Consider the following 13,587-nt stretch of genomic DNA (forward strand, 5'->3'; position numbering starts at 1 on the left):
ACAGCATATTTATACCACAGTTATACCTCTATACAGATACTGTAGGTGTGTATAGATAAATCTAATCAAAAGGGAAAATAAATTACACGAGTCTTCTTTGGATCCGTGTAACTAAAAGGTTGATGAGAGCAGTTTGTCAATTGCATAAAAGCATATATGTGCATCCTTGTCAATATTACACTGCTTGAGAAGAACAGCTCAGAGAAAAGTTCTGTAGACAAAAACTCCCATAAAGACAATTAATATACAGTCAGAGTAAGGCTTTCAATCCTGTGAATGCTACTCTCCTAAAACTAAGCCTGCAGGTAGGCTTACCGTAAATAGGTGCTTATTTTTCTACGTGCGCAGAAGGGTTTAAAAGTTTTCCGATTAATGTTTCTGTAAGTAGAAATAGGAATTGCCACCTTCCTGCTTGGAATATTTAAGGCATTCATCGCTGTTGGTGCATAGTGTTCACAATATTGACCGGTTTATTACCTTTGTATTACACCATACGAAAAAAAGACTTTAAGGGCTGTTGTCCTGGACCCTAAGGATTTGTGCGTACATGAAAATGGCTGTACGTGTTCACAGAACCAAGCCCGAAAAAAGACTAGTTTCGAAACAAATATTTCTTTTGCTGGAAAATTTCCATTTCTCTTTTTAATGTAATGCACAAGTGACTGCTATGGAAATGGAATGCCGGGGTTCAAACCTGATCCTACCGAGATAAAAGGCAAAACACTCTTTGACTTCCAGGCATGTAAGTTATTTTTCTGAACCCAACGAAAAAATCAAAAAGTGAAGATATATGTTGCATTTTAAGGCAAGTATATTCATTTTCTTCAGTCTTCTGCAACCACCTGAAACAGAGGCACTTTTCTTTACTAATTTATGCAGGGTAACTGGGAAAATAGCGCACAGAAAAATATCTTCCTTCCTACATACTTATATTGATTCTTGATCCTCAGCATATAAACATCCAAACAGTATTTTCACTTCCAAGTTTTGGAAGTTAATGGTTTACTTTTGGTTTCCTGTAAATACAAGAGATACTGCTGCCTTTCCCAGAAAGGGTAAAGAATTCTCTTCGGTTGCCTTTTGTTATGCAATATTCTACAATCCCCCTCTGCAGGAAAATCTAACACCAACTTCTGCAAGGTATAATTGCATGGAGCATGAAAGAGAACACAACCCAGTAAACTCACTCAGAGATTATATTGCTTGTTTTTTCCTTCCTTAGACAAGTTTTCCACCAACAGAAGCTTTGGAATTCAAGAGTCTGTAAGAATAAATTAAGGGACAGAAGTGTCACCTGGTTGGCACTCTTAAGTAAAAGCAAAAGCAGCGTCACAGACATGAAAGAGATCGCAGTTATCCTACTATTTATGATGTGATTGTAAAGCGTGCTACAATCTCAAGGCAATACACGGCAATTACCCTTAGCATATCTCCGATGTTATAAAAGTAATTGCTAGGATCTTTTCTGTATTGCTGATAACTCTATCTATCTCAGCTTGGTTGGTTTGTTTTAAATTGCATTCTTATAAGCAACAGGAACTCTCGACTCTATATGATTCTATAGAAATATTATTTTTTTTAAAGTTTAAAACTTTGGAAGATATCCAACGGGCCCTCAGCCCTGTTCCTCAAAAAACAACAGAGTCTTGCTGGGGCAAAAGTCCACACATGGATGCATTAGGTTTGACCCTGTGCTACCAGCATCACGGAAAAATTTCTCCTCTAAGCCTGCAGGAGAGCGAGAACAAGCCTATAAAATACAGAGAAAAATTCACAGGTATGGTTTTGGTGCTTATGGGCAAGCTCCCAGCTGCAGAGGCGAGGCACATGAGCTGTCTACAGACCTATAAAAGTTGGGATAATCACTTAAGAAAGCCTATATTCCAGACAGGCAGATATTTATGCTGGGCCCCAGCTGTGCTTATTTACGTGACGCCCCAGAATTAGTAAGTTACCCCAAATCTTATCCTTTTCTCCATGTCTTTAGGAGTAGGACAAAGCTCCTCCCAACCCTGCAAGAGATGTAGTTTGGGAGCGGTTAGACTGGATTTGGCTCAGATACAAAACACTTGAAGTTTGTTTCCTAATATAACGAACACCTAAGCATATGCAAAAAAATATACAAATAAAATAATCTTATCACACTTTTCATAAAGCACTAGAACTGGGTTGATCGGCTTCACTATTACGCAAATAAAGAATAGATCAGGAAGAATGAAAAGGGAGGCTTTGGAAAACAAGAGTTGTTTAGAAAGTAAAATGAGTTATTAGTTTTAAGGAAAAAGGTCACTATTAATTGTTATCTATTAGTTAGCAAGTCAACCAGTGACTGGTACCCACCACCGATCACATAATCCTACAGCTAAGATTAATTGCTTTTCTATTATCGCTAGGTTTGGGCACAGGTATTTCGTGAATGCTCTGGATACCTTGTGAAAAGAGATTCTTTTTTCAAGAATTGCTAGTTGTGACCTCATCGTATCCGACTTGCACATGTTTCAGAAGGGCAGGGTAATAATAGAAGTGGGCTTGTGAAATACCCGCTCCCCCCTCCCCCCGAAAAAGCAAGTGTTGACATTGAACCCATTGTTATATCCTACTTAGACCCCAAAAATGGCACAGAAGAAGGTTTATAATATATTTAATATTTCTCGTTGAAGAACAAGAGGAAGCATATCAACTTTAACTATATTACTGGCAGGAATGCCACTGACTTCTTGTGAGTTTAAGACTGCACAGGAAGATTGTGCAAAGTACAGAACTATTTGTTGGAAAAGCAGCAGATATCAAAAGATCTTTGTCATAGACAGAGCTACATAAATTCAAATCAAATACAGAACAAATCTCTGCAGAATCTGCTGAAGTTAAGATGCGCTTGTGGCAGCTCAGACAGTTCTGAGAAGATTTAGGTAACCCAGTTTCAAACAAGACAATTTATGGGAATAAAGCAAATACTACATATTTCCAGTGCTGTCAGACAGAGAACCACATCCAAGAGGCAGGATTCCCCAAACCTTTCTGCACAGCCCTGCCACACAAGCAGTTCAGCTCACCAGAAAAGGACATCGCATTCTTCTTTGCACGTGCAATTAAATTGTCTGAATCTAAGGAGAGCATGTTGCATTTAAACAATGAAGTCAGCCAATAAATCTTACAGTTGTCTAATTCTTCTAGGACTGTAGCCTCAGCCCGTGCCTCTAAATAAATGAGGATGTTCATCATGAACTCCTGAGATCAGAGCCAATAATAGTCCTTCCACAGAGTGATTCCACTGATTTTAGTCATTTACTTTTAGCTTACTCTGGCATGAGTGGAATACCCATCCCATAGACTATATATAACCACCGACGGGAATAGCAATCTGCTTATGGACTTTAGAATACTTGCTGGCCCCAGGCCACAACCAGAAAAAACAAGAGTTTCAGAAGTAATCACAGCTCCTCCTCTTCTGTCACTCAGTGCAAGCAGGAAGGACATTGCTTTTAACATATATGTTTAAAAAGCTTGGTTGCATTAATTAGTTCTCCTGTGATATTCACTTTTGTTCTTCTTGTTATTCCTTTTTAGAAGAGGATTGGTTGTAGCTAACTGTTTTTATGCGAACGAACCCATATGAACACTTGGTCCTGTACTTTTTGTGTTTGTTAATAGCTGAGCCATTCAGTATGAGACTGCAGCACCCTCAGAATTCCTAAGAACACTGAGTCATCCCACCGTCGCTCATAGGAGGGCTGTACGGCTGGCTATGACTGCCACCTAGTTTTCAATTCTTATTATGATTACCTAGACTTTTGCGTTCTCCCAGGTAAAAAAGTATATACCTAAAACCTGAAAATTTCCATTCTAGTCCTATATGATACACATCCTGTGATGTATTTAAACAGTGCAAAAATATGCAATGATAAACTCTTACTGAACAAATCCACGTGCATCTAGATTCAGTCTTGAAATACACATTAAGGATACATAATTATTAATCCCAAATATAAACTCACTGAAAATCCAACTCCACGTTGCTACGCACTGTCGAAACAGGAGCCAAGTTTGCCGCATCATAGAAGTTTGTAGATCTACAGCTGATCTTTGCCAGTCGACAATGAATCTAATAACTTTTGTTATGGACCTTTTTCATTGCAATTGACAAATAAAACTTCCCCACGTAATACAGCTGCTGTGCCAAAATCTTGCAGAAAGACCTTGCAGTATATGACTCCTCAGTGAGACACCATGCACTTTTCATTTCGAGATGTGCGAAGATAACTCTTATATTGGGATAGTCTTCTTTTAGACCAAGATATGAACTAAAAGCTTATCAATAAATCAGAGAAATGTGGAGAACAATTAAAGAAATTTTCAAAACCTCATATAAATTCCATTTTGAGGTCAGCGGAAGGAACAGTTAAGATTCTCCATTCTGGTGACCTTTGTGCTTTTATGCTGGTTCTGGGGTTTCTGACTGTCCAGGAGCACCTGAGGTTAAATTGAGAACCCAGCTGAGCAACCTTTCACAAGATGTGAAACGATAAGTATATTGCCCAGGCAAGTTGCAGTTTTGAAATTTTTTTTTTTTTAAAAATATCCATAACGGAGATTTCTTATAACTGTTAGAGCTGGGGCTCTGTCATGCCAAGACAGAGTAACATGTTTTGTAATTTATCCAGTGCAAAAACTAAACGAGACGAGGAAAAATCCTGTTCTTCACTGCAACTGAATTTTGTCCATTCTTTTAACAAATAGCAGGGCAAAAATTAGGCTGTTTCATTGTGGTCTTGTGTAGTAATCAAGCCCCAAAGCTGCTCAATAAATCTCATCAAGGAGCCTGAATTCTCCTTCATGGAAGTGAAAGATTTGTGCAAGCACTGATGGTGTTAGTCTTTATTTTCACCAAAAGAGCTGTAATGACTGAAAGTAAAACAAGATGTTTGTGAATCTCAGGCACGATGCAATCTGAGGAATTTCACATGCTGGATGGGTTGACAAGGCACAATTCTGAAGTTGGCTTTTTAAGACAAAACTGAGACATCTATATTAACGCACGTTGAGAGGCCACAGATGTCTCCAAACACTCTCCCTTTTTTTTTTTAAATTGTTATTGAAAGACAAAATTCTATTTGAACTCGAATCCGAGGCCCCTGGGCTTCAAAACCATATTGTGCACCCCCCACCGTGCTCAGGTTAAGTTCATTCAGACTATTTTATGCAGCTACAGTATGGATCACGCTCAGTTTTTCTTTTTCCCCTAACAGGTTTGTTTCTGGTCATAAATTCTCAATCAGTGGGCAAGCCACATTGTACAATTTAGTAAATAGTGTAGTTAAAACATGTTTAAAGTCAAAAGAAAAAGGGTCTGACAATGGAGTATTGTCCCCTTTTGCAGAACTGAAGTGTACCTTCTTTGATTCAGTAACCTTGCTGCACTTTGGTATGAAATTGTCCCTTTTTCCATCAAACTTGCATTTAAAGTGCCTCATTAGCATGTCTCACCGGATCAGTAACGATTCTGCTAACCCAACACTCGTTTCAGTCAAGCCACCATGGTTTTTCTATCTGTTTAACATCTAAAACTCCTTGACAAAGTTCCTTTTAAAATTTACTCCTTTTGTTTCTCCTTGGGTTTTCTGCAAAGATCTTTAAACTTCGATGTACTCCGAGATGACTCCTGAACAAAAATCATGTCTAGCCCAGCTAGTAAATCTAGCCTCCATTCAATGGGATTAAATAAGTGCTTCACGGCTATTGTAGGAGCCTCTAAAAAGGATCTTGCATCTTTAAGAGTTTCCTACAATAAATTAAACACATCTCAACCGTTGTAAAAGGCAAAAAAAAAAGAGAGAGAGACTCAGTCCAGCACAGGGGAGCCACTGCAGACCCCCAGTGATGCCATGCTTCTAGTACCAAAACACCCACAGATAACAGAGCCTGAGTTAACAGCAACAGGCAATGGACGCAGAATTTTATTTCTTTAGGAATTCAGCCGTGGACTTCACATCAGTAAGACATAGCCAGGATAATAAAATAAATATATAACGGATTAAAAATCTGTATTTGTATGGCTTATTAAAAAGGATCATGGCAGGATTTTAGCTTGAATTTGTAGTACCTCAGCCAGAAAATTGCTGTTTCTTTTCTAATATGTAAGATCTCAGGCCCAATGTTCAGATTCATTGTAGCATCTGAGTCGTGCTTAAACACAGGCACGTGAGTAACCCTCCTGATATCATCAAGATTAGTGCCCTGCTTAAAGTTAAGCTCATGTTTAAACTCCGAGCCAACACACTCATCCAAACCTCTAGATCTTTCTGCTCATTTCTGTACTGAAACAGAGAAATCTTAAGATTTTTTTAACCATAAGGGTGGTTGAAAAAATAAAATCCTTGTTGAGAATTATCTTAAAAAGACTACCTGAATTTACCATAAAGTGCTGTAGGCTGATAAGAGGCTACAAACCACTGCATCATCAATGTGACTCTGACCTAAATTAACACTCATTGCCCTCAGTGGCCACTGAATGATCCATCCGAAAATGATTCTCACTCGATGAGTGTTGAATGGCCTACCTGAAGCTTGTCAAAGATGTGCTCAGAATACAGGAAAAAAAACACCTGCTAGCGTATTTGGGCAACAGTTTAGCAAACTTTGCTGTAGGAAAGAATGTGTTCAATACATTCAGAAATACCTTTTAATTCTTATATGAAGACAAAGACCTTCATTGTATTCATTCCAACAATTTGTACTGCCATTGTGCGTATTGCTAAAGTTCTACGTGTTTTATGGCAGTTGTGTTTAACCTCCCATATCTGTAAGTATAGAAGGAATATGAAAACAACTGCTTGTTTCTTTGCTCCCTGTAAAAATTTGGTGATTTGCTCTGCATTATCAAAATGGACACCTGCAATATGAATCTTGTTTTCCCTAGTTTATGTCACACATATCAGGCTGTAACAACAGGCACACAAAAGACACCTCCACAAATACTTACTGATTGGCAACCGCGTGTCAGGAGAAAGGCAGCCTAGGGAGCAACTGCATTATTTCTAAAAGCTAGAAGAAAAACTTCACAAAACCTCTTATTTGAATACTAATTCTCTTTAAACAGCCGGTAGAAGCCTCAAAATATTGGAAAATTTCAAACACACTATCAACAAAGCAGCCCGATATTTTTTTAAAAGCAGTAAGGTTTTTTTGATTGATATTATTTTAATTATTTAGTTCTCATTATTATGGACAGATTAATACTAGTATTATTAGATGTAATACAGGGTAGGAAATACCAAAATGGCGCCGTCTCTACGATAGCACAGCCCCAGCAAGCCAAACTGGCTGATACTGCGCCGGGGAGATGAGTGTGTGTGGGCCAGCAGCAGCTGGTGGGAGGCTGCTTCGTCCCCACAGCATCCGTCACCATCCCCCTCCTTCCCTTACCCCGCTAACAAGAAGTGAGATACGGCTGACTCTTCAGTTTTACCTCCACTGCTGGGAAGCCATGAGACAACCCTATACAAAAACTGGCAAGCATCCCTTTTTTCTAGGGATGGTTGGCACATAAAAATAGCATTATCCTTCCAAAAGAGCACAGAAAGTTACACCGCTCATTGTAGGCATCTCGTTCCGTGTTGTCGTGCACCCAGAAAAGGACATAGGGGGCTGGAGTTCACTGCTGCTCTGTTTCTAGGACCAAAAAGAGCAGACTTTTTGTAAGACTACACTTTTCTATGCAGCCAGTCACTCCCCAGGTCAGATCTTCTACCTGGAGAGGGAAGAAATGTAACCCAACAAGTTCAAATTTTTCCTTAACACCACAGGGCTAATCAAGCATGGAATATTAGCTGGATAGTCTGTATCCTGAGCGTCAACGCAATGTAAGCAGTGGAAGAATAGAGAGCAATTTCCTTATTAGCAGTGATTAAAGAAGACTGAAACAAAGTGCCTTGAGGTCACTAGCCAAGAAAATGGGGAAGCGTAGAGGGAAGTGCTTCTTGTATAAACCAGGCAGGAGGGAAGATTGCTATCTATCTCCTCTCCCACTCCCTCCTGCTTTAACCCCCAGTAGTTTACTAATATTATTATCCAAGCATTAAGGTAAACTTATATTGCTTTTTGCTTTCCTGGGGTATGTGGCGTGATCCTAGTGTCCCTGACGTCTGTCACGAACAATCTGACAGACATTCTGATGGGGTATCATCAGCTCTGCAACAGAATTACGTAGACAGTAAAATAATCCCTTGATCCATAAAGCCTTCAAATGTCCAAATCCAAAACCAACAGGCAGCTAGCTATGAGATCCCCCAGAAGAGAAAATAGGTGGAAATTTCATAAATTCATCTTACAAGAAATTATCCTCTGGTCCTGCAACAGTTTGTAGTCATCCACCGGCCAGGCTGCATCCATCCATCCTCTCTCATACTTTCCTGGGAGCTCTTTAGAGCGGGGACCATCTTTTGCTCTATGCTTTTCAGGCAGGTAAAACAAAGCAATCCCATCCATGCCCACGATCTGAAATCCTGCAATGCTACACCAAAAATTGTAACAGAGCAAGGTGTTGCTGTGCATAGTTAACAAAGCATTTTACTTATGGCTAAACGGCAGTTCTCCAGATTTCACAGAGTAGGAAAAGGGGGAGAATGAAAGGTGTCTGGCCAAGTTTTAACTACTGTATACATTAGAGCTACCAGGTAGGTATTCTCTATTGAGAATGAAGGGAAGAAGCGTTTCTAAAGAACAATTCACATTATCCAACAATAAATGTCTAGGGTATTCATAAATAGTTGTTTTTAAGTTATTACTGATGCTCTGACAGTGATTTCATCACTTCCTCACTATTCGCAGTGATACAACATTAGACAACTATTCCAGACCAAAAGATTTAAATTGTAAATCTCTAAATTGTGAAATGGTACTATGAGCTACAGAACCTTTTTGGAACACAGCGGGCTACTCTTCATCCTACTCTTCATGTCTATCTGGACCTTGGTAAGGCCTTTGACACTGTCCCCCACAGCATTCTCCTGGAGAAGCTGGCGAATCATGGCATAGACAAGTGTACTCTTCGCTGGGTTAAAAACTGGCTGCATGGCCGTGCCCAGAGAGTTGTGATTAATGGGGTGAAATCCTCTTGGCGGCCGGTCACCAGTGGTGTCCCTCAGGGCTCAGTTTTGGGGCCAGTTTTGTTTAATATCTTTATCAGTGATCTGGATGAGGGGATTGAGTGCACCCTCAGTAAGTTTGCAGATGACACCAAGCGAGGTGGGAGTGTTGGTCTGCTTGAGGGTAGGAAGGCTCTACAGAGGGACCTGAACAGGCTGGATCGATGGGCCAAGGCCAACTGTATGAGGTTTAATAAGGCCAAGTGCCGGGTCCTGCATTTCGGTCACAACAACCCCCAGCAACGCTACAGGCTTGGGGAAGAGTGGCTGGAAAGCTGCCCAGCAGAAAAGGAGCTGGGGGTGCTGGTGGACGGCCAGCTTCACGTGAGCCAGCAGTGTGCCCAGGTGGCCAAGAAGGCCAACAGCATTCTGGCTTGTATCAGGAATAGCGTGGCCAGCAGGAGTAGGGGAGTGATGGTGCCTCTGTACTCGGCACTGGTGAGGCCTCACCTCGAGTGCTGTGTCCAGTTCTGGGCCCCTCTGTACAAGAGGGACATTGAGGTGCTGGAGCGTGTCCAGAGGAGAGCTACCAGGCTGGTGAGGGGTCTGGAGACCAGGGCATATGAGGAGAGGCTGAGGGAGCTGGGCATGTTTAGCCTGGAGAAGAGGAGGCTGAGGGGAGACCTCATTGCCCTCTACAACTACCTGAAAGGAGGCTGGAGAGAGGTGGGGGTTGGCCTCTTCTCCCGGGTGAATAATGACAGGACCAGAGGAAATGGTCTGAAGCTGCGGCAGGGGAGGTTTAGGTTAGATATTAGGAAGAATTACTTTACTGAAAGAGTGGTCAGGCACTGGGACAGCCTGCCCAGGGCGGGGGTTGAGTGACCATCCCTAGAGGTGTTTAAGGAACGAGTAGATTTGGCACTTCAGGGCATGCTCTAGTGGCAGAGATTGTAGGGGTTTTTTGTGTGTGTGTGGTTAGACTCAATGATCTCAAAGGTCCCTTCCAACCATGAAGATTCTATGATTCATCCTGCTGCTCTCGCTTGGTTGCTGCGCTCATCCACTTTCGACACAGACCTTGCATACCCTTCTGCCGTTAACCCCGCTCACAAGGTTAGCTGTCAGAAGTCGCATCCGCTCTACCTCACCCTGCAGGAAACAAAAACTGCATTTTCTTTAGTATGGCAGGACACCGCAGTTTACCATCCTGACCTGAAGACAGACACTGTTCCTTCTGGCAACCTCCTACAGCAATTACCAACAGAACAAAGTAATAGGAAATGGTTTGCTTTTTTTTTTTTTTTATTCCACTGGGTATGTCAAGGCCAAGCTTTCCTGCTCTTGCCTTTTTATAGCTGTTGATAACTTATGTGGCCACAAATTCTACAAAAGAGAAGGAAATGCAAAACTGTTTGCCAAAAGACAGCAAACATGAATAGAAACAAAAAAAAAAAAAAACCAGAAAAAAAGAGAGAGAGAAAGTAATAAATGGAAAGGAACTTGATGCCTTGTAACAGCAGAAGGCTGAAGACACTGGAAAATTCACAAGTCTTCCACTGCCCATCTTATGCTGGCATTAAGGGTCAAACACTGCACACCGTAGTAAATCACTCAGTTCAGAGGCCAATTACCACAAGTTACAGCTGGAACAAGGGAGAAAAGTACTAAAACACGAGCAGCTGCTTTTGGTTCCAACCCCCCAAAAAAAGCTGAATCGAGTTTCAGTTTCATTTCTTCTGAATATTTTAGCCTGATTTCTTCCAATCTCAGCCAGAAAAGATTTCAAAGCACGAAATTACAGTAGCCACTTGGAGAAGTTGATCACTCTAAAAAGCATCACGTTCATGATATTTTAGTGTGAAAGAGAGGGAGTTTAGCATGAGGGACCTCAAGAAACCCAGACCAACTGCAAATTGAAATAAATCAGTCTTCAATTGTAACTTTTCTTTCTCTTTTCTGTATGAGGCATGTGATAATAATGAACTATAGTACCTTACTCCTCTCTCAGCCTTAGAATCCCATTTTCACCAAGGGTCTTTAACACAGGTGTAACTTTCTGAAAGTCCCAGAGCGTAAAAAGTTCATCAATTTTGTCAAACACCTAAAAGGCAGGCACATACAAAGACAATTTGATAAATTAGTGCTACATTTTCTTTCTATTTTTCCTTTTCTATCGCTTCAAAAAGCTATCTTTTTTTTTTTTACTTCAATCGCTAACCATTTGCACAACATTGACAAGAGCTGTTGAGTAATAATAATTATTGCTGCAAGAAAACCTTTCTGTTGCAGCTAAGATGTGTATGCACCCAAACTGATCTGTCAATGGAAATAATTACTACATAGTACTTCGCCTCCATGTTTTCCATGCTACTTTTTGATTCCACTTGCTAAATTACTTTTAAAAAAACGATGAAAAGTCCTTTGGGCAGGGAAAAGGGCTACGTATCATTTCCACAGAGCACTTGTAAACATGTAGGTGCTGTAGAGAAAAAATGACAATTGTATTTCCCTTATTTTAAGCCCACTTTGGAAATCACACACCAGAAAGAACAGGAAATCCTGTTCCTGAAATGCAGATGGCACAGTGGTAGAATACAGATCCTACAAACACAGGACACTGAACAACATTTTAGGACAAAAGTAAAGATCAGAACAATCAAGTAAAATATAGAGGAGGATTAATTGCTAAGAAGAATTCATTAATAAAGCTGAAATTCAGAAGTGACACGCCAGCTCCTGAGGTAAGAGGGATCAGCAATACAGGTACTGAAGGCAAAGTATTTTTCTGACGCTTAAGGAGAAAAACAAATTACTTTTTAATAGGTAACGCAAATGTAAAACATACAAAATAAAGTTCTCTTCCACTTTGAACTTGCCGTAGTGAAATAGTGAATAGTGAAATATTAATTTTGGTCCACATTATGCTTGATGACAGCCTAATTCCACACCAGATATATGGAGTCACTAAAAAAAAGCTCAATTATGTCTAGGTGAGGATTCTGTAGAAAGAGACCATTAAAACTCCAGCCAAGCATAATTAAAATTATACAAGTGCTATTTCATGGCCCGATGACAAAAAATTATGCTGTAGCCTAAACTGCCTTCCCTGAAGAAGCAGGCTGATCGGGCAACACCATCGTCCAGTTTGAGGTCATGGATTTGACACAGCCTGTACCAGACTGCTGGTGACCAAATGTTGTTCCCAACTGACAGTCCTTCACTGATCTACTTGAAAAAAAGTGGGAAGCCTCCGTTTTCTTCCGAATGGGCAGGTGTTCCCCTGACACAAAAAACCAACCCATCATTACATTTGGTTGCTAACTGGAATCCGTATGGGTAGTCTCAAAGGAAGACAATGGGTGGAAATGACCATGGAAAGTTAATGACTCTTTCAGCCCCACAGATGGCCACTCTAACTCATAACTCCAGGAAATTGCTTAAAACTCTGTTATTCAATTAGAACCAAAAACCTAGAAAATCTCAGTATGAACAGCAAATTAGACATGAGTTTGACACAGCATAAAGCGTAGAAAAAAGGACAAAGACTTTTTGATATTCGCCCAGGCAGGAAGAAGGCATTTTATCACACCACGGAGCAGGGATTGAATAGACACCACAGGGCTACTGTTACTGTCATGCAGTAACATTTGAATTTAGTATTCACCTTTTATACATTTCACCACCAACAGAAACTTGTCTTTCTGGAAATTGTTCAGAGAAGTGCAATAAAAATCATAATTAAGCTGGTTTGATAGGAGAGGTCTCAATAACTAAATGGACATAACTTTGATTTAGTAAATTCCTAATTATTTACATATTTATGTCATTTCCATATCTTTTAAAACAGTCCGTGTTGTAACCACATCTCCTAATATTTGAAAAGTAAAATCACTGAGGATTGTTTAATACACTGATCACAGATGAATAGCATTCACATGTCAAATACTGACATGACAATGAGATCTTTGAAACAGCGCTGACGTCTGCCTCAGTTACAGGACACAGCAAATTTTAAGACGAACTTTTCAAAACCAATTTCATGATTAAACAGCCCAATCTCAATTTCAACAGAGACCAAAGAGCCCAGAATCACGTTTACAAAGATTTTGCACTACTGGGTACTTAGCTCTTATTGATTTTAGTGGGTTAAAAACTACCGGTTCGATGTTTATAGGTATTTGGATATGCGAAGTTATCAAGAGAGCCCTAAGTCCTAGTATGTTCAATGGGATCTAAGCACCTAATTTGTTTAGATATCTCTGAAAATGCTGGTAAATGCCCAACAAGCATTTCTGAAATATTTCATAATATTGGTACACACTTGTATCCGCAGGGAACAGACCAGAAGATCTACCATTTTGAGACCATTTCTAACTATTTTATTCTGTGAGACCAGGGTACATATTAAAGAGGCAATTAATTTTTACTGCTGTCAAGTTAACCTCTTAAAAATAGAAAACAGGGACTTGGTGAACTTGAAAGAAAAAAGCACTAGTTAATC

At 40.2% G+C, this 13,587-nt stretch overlaps 1 long non-coding RNA gene across 2 annotated transcripts in view; it reads right to left on the reverse strand.

The window, feature by feature from the left end:
• Positions 1–13,587, reverse strand: part of LOC128908426 (uncharacterized) — a 57,367-nt gene that overhangs the window by 13,356 nt on the left and 30,424 nt on the right. Inside the window, exon 7 of one of the 2 annotated variants that reach the window (XR_008465946.1) lies at positions 1,188–1,261. The exons of the other annotated variant lie outside the window; for it this stretch is intronic. This is a non-coding gene — a long non-coding RNA (uncharacterized LOC128908426). The remainder of the gene's footprint in view (positions 1–1,187; positions 1,262–13,587) is intronic. 2 annotated transcript variants of the gene reach the window in all.

This window comes from Rissa tridactyla, chromosome 4, assembly GCF_028500815.1.
Source record: "Rissa tridactyla isolate bRisTri1 chromosome 4, bRisTri1.patW.cur.20221130, whole genome shotgun sequence".
Classification (NCBI taxonomy): domain Eukaryota; kingdom Metazoa; phylum Chordata; class Aves; order Charadriiformes; family Laridae; genus Rissa; species Rissa tridactyla.